At 36.9% G+C, this 5,606-nt stretch overlaps 1 pseudogene; it reads right to left on the reverse strand.

Moving 5' to 3' along the window:
- Window positions 1-230: 230 nt before the first annotated feature.
- LOC125599957 lies at window positions 231-2,404 on the reverse strand (annotated as a pseudogene).
- Between the last annotated feature and the right edge of the window lie 3,202 nt (window positions 2,405-5,606).

Here is a 5,606-nt window from a genome sequence, read left to right on the forward strand (position 1 = left end):
GGTCTTCCTTTGAAAGTTAAGGTACAATGGCTCTGAAACATTTTCTTTCACTTCTCCTCTTGATAGTATCTCTCTTGGCATATAACAACAATTTTTTCACCATAACGGTCTATACATATAACAAAGAAAGATATGTTAAGTTATTAGTAATAAGAATTTTAGCGTATAAATTTATTGTAAGTTACAGTCAAATTTCCAAATTACGTAATCCTAAATGAATAGCGTCTTACCCGCCTTTAGTCGTTCTATTTCACCATAAAGGTCCTTTATCAAAGTAGATTTCATCATTTTCTGATTAACCTACAACAGCGAAATATAGAAGGGTACGAAGATGAGTTCTGGTTTTCAAAGGTTGGTCTAAATGGAAAAAGAAAATAAAAATGAGGCTTGAAATTAATGAATGAAAAATACCTCTGGTTTGTTCCTAATATGCTTTGCCCTGTGTGCATAATCTAGAGTACTTAAGGTTTCCTCGAGACAGTGAACAGCAGGTGAAACTGTGGCTATGATACAAGTCTTCGTTCTCCCACCAAGTGAATCACGTAGTAAGCGGGTGAGCTTGCTATCCTAAAATTCAATGCAAGATATAATTACAGGATTCAGCATAGCTTAAAAGACTGCTACATGATCACTGACATAAAGAAAAAACCCCAGAAAACGAGTCTAAACCTGTAAGGAATGTGTCCAAGATGTTCTACCAAAGCACTGATAACTCTCCCTAATGTAAGAAGACTTTTGTTAATTTCACCAGCTTCTCGAGCGCGGCCCTATATAGAGAAAGTCTATTGAGTAAATCCGACATATAAACAGACATGAAATCTAGAAATTGAGAGGAACAAAACTACTTACATCCCTAGCACCCAGAACGTGATATATTTCTGATCCTGCCAAGTCAACCAAGTTCAGCTTGCCACACTTGATTAACTCTTCACCTTCCGGAGTAGCTTCTTTGATATGTCGTTATTGAGAAGAGAGAATGTGACCGACTGAAAGCAAAGAACTCCGTTATGTTACAGAGACCTTGACATCAAAACTGCAATGAACACAAAACATCAAAGACCTTACCTTGATTGTTTATTCAAGAATGTTTCTGCAGTTCGCCGTTTAGAGGAACCTCTCTCGAGCAAAGTGAAGATTTCATTGGCACTCGTCACGATCTCCTCTTCCAATCCTCGAACAAGAACACCACCTTTGCCATCCTCCATGAGAGGTAAGGGTTTCTTTTGTTTATCCTCGGAAAAACTCTGGATATATCTTCAGGAGCGAGCAAATCAGTAATCTCTTCATTGTAGAGTTCCAAAAACGTGACTTTAACACTGTACTCAGCTTGCTGACCCTCAAGCGTATCGAAGATTTGCTTCACAGCTCTAGGGATAACACCTGCTGCTTCTGCTGGAAGACCTCCACTAGGCCCGCCCTATGCCAATTAAAATGAAGGTAAACAGCTTAGCTAAGATTAGGAAACACTACCAGCAAAAACTTATAAAGCAAACACATACCTTGGACCTTCTACACTCTCCTTCCATTGTGTATGTTTTCCCTGTACCAGTCTGACCATACGCAAATATAGTACAATTAAAACCTTCAAGAACTTCATTCACGATGGGAACAACAGCCTGGTCATACAAATCCTTCTGCTGTGCCGATGGTCCAAACACCTGCGCTCAACATATAAAAACACACATTCAGCATTTGAAAATCACTAAAGTCCATCAACCTTCACAAAAGCAAAAAGGCTAACAAATGAACTTCACACCTTTCACTATACTCTAAAATACATCAAAGTACACTTAAGTCTCTCCTAAAACACAGTGATTAGATCCAAAGCATACACTTTGACTAGCTACACACACTCAAACAAACTTCACATGTTATTAAGGAGCCACCAGAATCAGAAAATCTTTTTTTTTCGGTACCTTATCGAAAGTGAAAACCCTATCAATATGCTTCCCAGCGATGTTCTGGGAGACAGCAACTTCTCTCTGCAAATCGTTACAAGTAAGAACCTGAGGAGCATTGTTCCTCAACTCATCATCGCTAAATGGCCTGTCAAACAATTCAATTGGCAAAGTGCGATTTAGACCCTAAAAAAAGCTAAACCCTAGAATCAATTTCGAGAAATTGAATATACCTGCATCGGAGAAGGACTTGAACGTTGACGCCTTTCTCTTTGTCGTGACGGCCTGACATTTTTAAGCGGCGGAGGGACGGTGAATCCAGAGATGCTGATTTCAAATCTGATGCGACTGACTCCGGGAAGATTTCAAATCCTCTTCTCGCCGGCGACGAGTGTAGAGAGAGAGAGAGCGTTAGTGGTGGGATTTGAGATTTGAATTATTTTGAAGACGCGCTCCTCTTTTTTAAATTTAATTAAATTTCATACTACCGAAAATTACAATAATTGCGTTTTTTATATCGTGGCCTTCCTCCCAAAATCGAGGTCCACAAGTTATTAATCAGCCCATTTAAGGCCCAAACGGCTATTATATGGGAGTTCAGTGTTACAACTACAAGATATTTAGAAGAAATAAAGATGTGGCCTAGGCTATGATGTTGCTTGCTATCTTAAGAACAATTACAAGAAAGAAAGTGATATATAGATTAATTGCTTTGTTAGGGAGCTAGATTTGTTATCGCATCGAGATAATAGTGTGATTTTGCTTCTTTTTTTTTTCAGGCAGTTCTTTGTCAATGTTGTCAACGTATCAAGCTAATGTAAATGTTTATATGTGAAAAAAAGAAACAAATTAAGGTACCAAGTGGAAGTCTTCTATTTAAGGCAATTTATTAGTTAATGCTGATTTAATGAAGACAATGTTAAGTCTAGAGACAGTTTCTCTTTATTATTTTTGTATTTTTAATTTTAAAAGGTTTGGTGAGAAACCACTGTGATGTTTTAAAAGAGGACTGCGATTGCTCTCTCTCATTACCCTCTCAATGTCACAGATTCGCTCGCAGTCTCAGTCTGTCGATGTTTTCAGACAATTTTCTGACTCAGCTCACCAACATGTCTTCACACAAACATCCCGACATGTTCTGACCAAGCATTCTAAAAGGAAACCAAACAAATATGCCCAAAAAGAGATAATTATGTATTGATATATAAATACAATTATATCCACGATAAAAAATAAATCCACACCACGCAACGAAAGGGGTGTTGGATTAATGTATACAATCACAAATTTCACTATCAGTCCTATAAACGATTATATATTTTCCTAAAAGACCTAAGCAATAATCTATTTTTTATATCAAAACGAAACAAAATGATCAACAAGAACGTTAACGACGTCTTGGAAATGTTCTTTGGATTAATTAAAATCAAAGAAACTCCTCCACAAAATCTCCGAAATCGAAGTTGCCGTGACAAGACTCGATGGCGTTAACGACATCTTGAAAGACAGAGAGGCTACAAGGGATAACCAACAAACCTTCTGCTGGAGACAGTGTAACTCGTCATGTGACTTGTCGAGGAGCTCCTGAAGAGAGGATGCTTCAAATAGCTCGTCGGCACTACCGCCTCACGCGCTCTTCCCCTACGTACACCGCAAACGTTCCCGTAGGCGTCTTTGTTGCCGCCGGAGACGTGTCCTCCGCATCACCCATCAAAGAGAACATGCTCTGAGTTGACTCGGATCCGCCTTCTCTCGTGTTAATGCTCTTCACTTTCTTGGCTAGATTTCTTGAAAGAAGCTATTCTTTTTCGGGATTTTTGCAAAATTGACCTACAACTTAAAGTCAAACACAAAACTAACCTCCCTTTTTTTGAAAATTGGTTTTGCCCTATTCACCCCACAAGTTCATATAATTTACGAAAATGCCATCAATTTTTTTTTTTCTTTTTTTTTTCGAAAATGACATTTTTACTCTCTCACCCTCATCATCTTCAAGTAATTACAAGATTGCCATTGTCATCAATACCACAACCACCATGAACAACCAATTTGAAGCTCTTAATGCTCCCAAAATCGATTTACCCTTCTTCTTTTCCATTCTTGTGAACTAAACACACATATCTCTCAATTTCTCTCCACAATGAGCTAAAAAAACCCAAGATTTTGATTCTAAATTTTTTATGGTTCATAGAGTCATAGAAGCTAACATTATGGGTGGGTGACTTTCGTTTGTGATTCTGTGTGCTTGGAGAAGCCTTATGTATGCTAAGGAACTTATCTCACCAATTTAAGGTATGACATCGAGTTTTTTCCAGATCTGTTCGTCAGACGACTTACTTGGGAAGTCGTCTGGCTGTAGACGACTTACCTTTCAGTCGTCTGGCTGTAGACGACTTACCTGGAAGTCGTCTGGTCAACGCAGAGGTTATTTTTACAATTGACTTTGAAATCTGTAACCTGAGACGACTGAAAGTTAAGTCGTCTACTATTGTTTGGATTCAAAAAAAATTCCAAAGAACCTAGACGACTTACATTTCAGTCGTCATAGGTTAGTTTTGCATTTGACTGGATAATTTCAGAAGTTTGACTTCCCCAGACGACTTACATTTCAGTTGTCTGGCGAAAATTAAAAAATAATATTTTTTTAAAAGTAGACGACTTAAAGTTAAGTCGTCATAGGTTAGTTTTGCAATTGAAAAAAAAACTTCAAGATTTAATTATACACAGACGACTTATAATTCAGTCGTCCACCAGACGACTTAATTGTAAGTCGTCCAGGACTTTTTCCGAGATTCTGGTCAAACCTCGTAAATCCTAGACGACTTACATTTCAGTCGTCTCGTGGACGACTGAATTATAAGTCGTCTGTATATAATTAAATCTTGAAGTTTTTTTTTTCAATTGCAAAACTAACCTACGACGACTTAACTTTAAGTCGTCTACTTTTAAAAAATATTATTATTTTAATTTTCACTAGACGACTGAAATGTAAGTCGTCCAAAAAGTCAAACTTCTGAAATAATCCAGTCAAATGCAAAACTAACCTCTGACGACTGAAATGTAAGTCGTCTAGCTTTTTTGGAGTTTTTTTTTAACCAAACAATAGTAGACGACTTAACTTTCAGTCGTCCGAAATAACAGATTTCAAAGTCAATTGCAAAAATAACCTCTGCGTTGACCAGACGACATATAGTTTAGTCGTCTAGACAACTTAGATTGAAGTCGTCCGCGTCTTCTCCACTAGTTTTTAAGTCTTCTACGTTAGTTTTTGAATAACTTGTATTTTTAAGAATGATAAGTAACTTCAAGATATGTAAAACTCATATTTACAAAATATGTTCTCTCCCTTAGTTTTACTAAATTTGACTAAGTTTTTCAATGCAAACTTATAAAAAATATGATATGCTTTGACTAGTTACTATTGTTTGTTTCCATCTCTTACCAACATTCTTGTTTATTATGATGAGAAAAAGGCCATTGGAGTTTATTATTGCATATGAGAGATCCAAAGATAAGAAAAAGGCTACTGAAGTCTATTATTTCATTGATTTGTAAATGTGTAAACACATTGTTAGCACATTTAATACATCTTGGAAATATTATTACTGATTTTACAAAAAATTCACAACTAAAAGAGTATACATGCAATTCACAACTTGAGTAGATGAGTAACAAGACCAGACACTTGAGTAGATGAGTAGACAAGAC

This window comes from Brassica napus, unplaced genomic scaffold, assembly GCF_020379485.1.
Source record: "Brassica napus cultivar Da-Ae unplaced genomic scaffold, Da-Ae ScsIHWf_2075;HRSCAF=2726, whole genome shotgun sequence".
Classification (NCBI taxonomy): Eukaryota; Viridiplantae; Streptophyta; class Magnoliopsida; order Brassicales; family Brassicaceae; genus Brassica; species Brassica napus.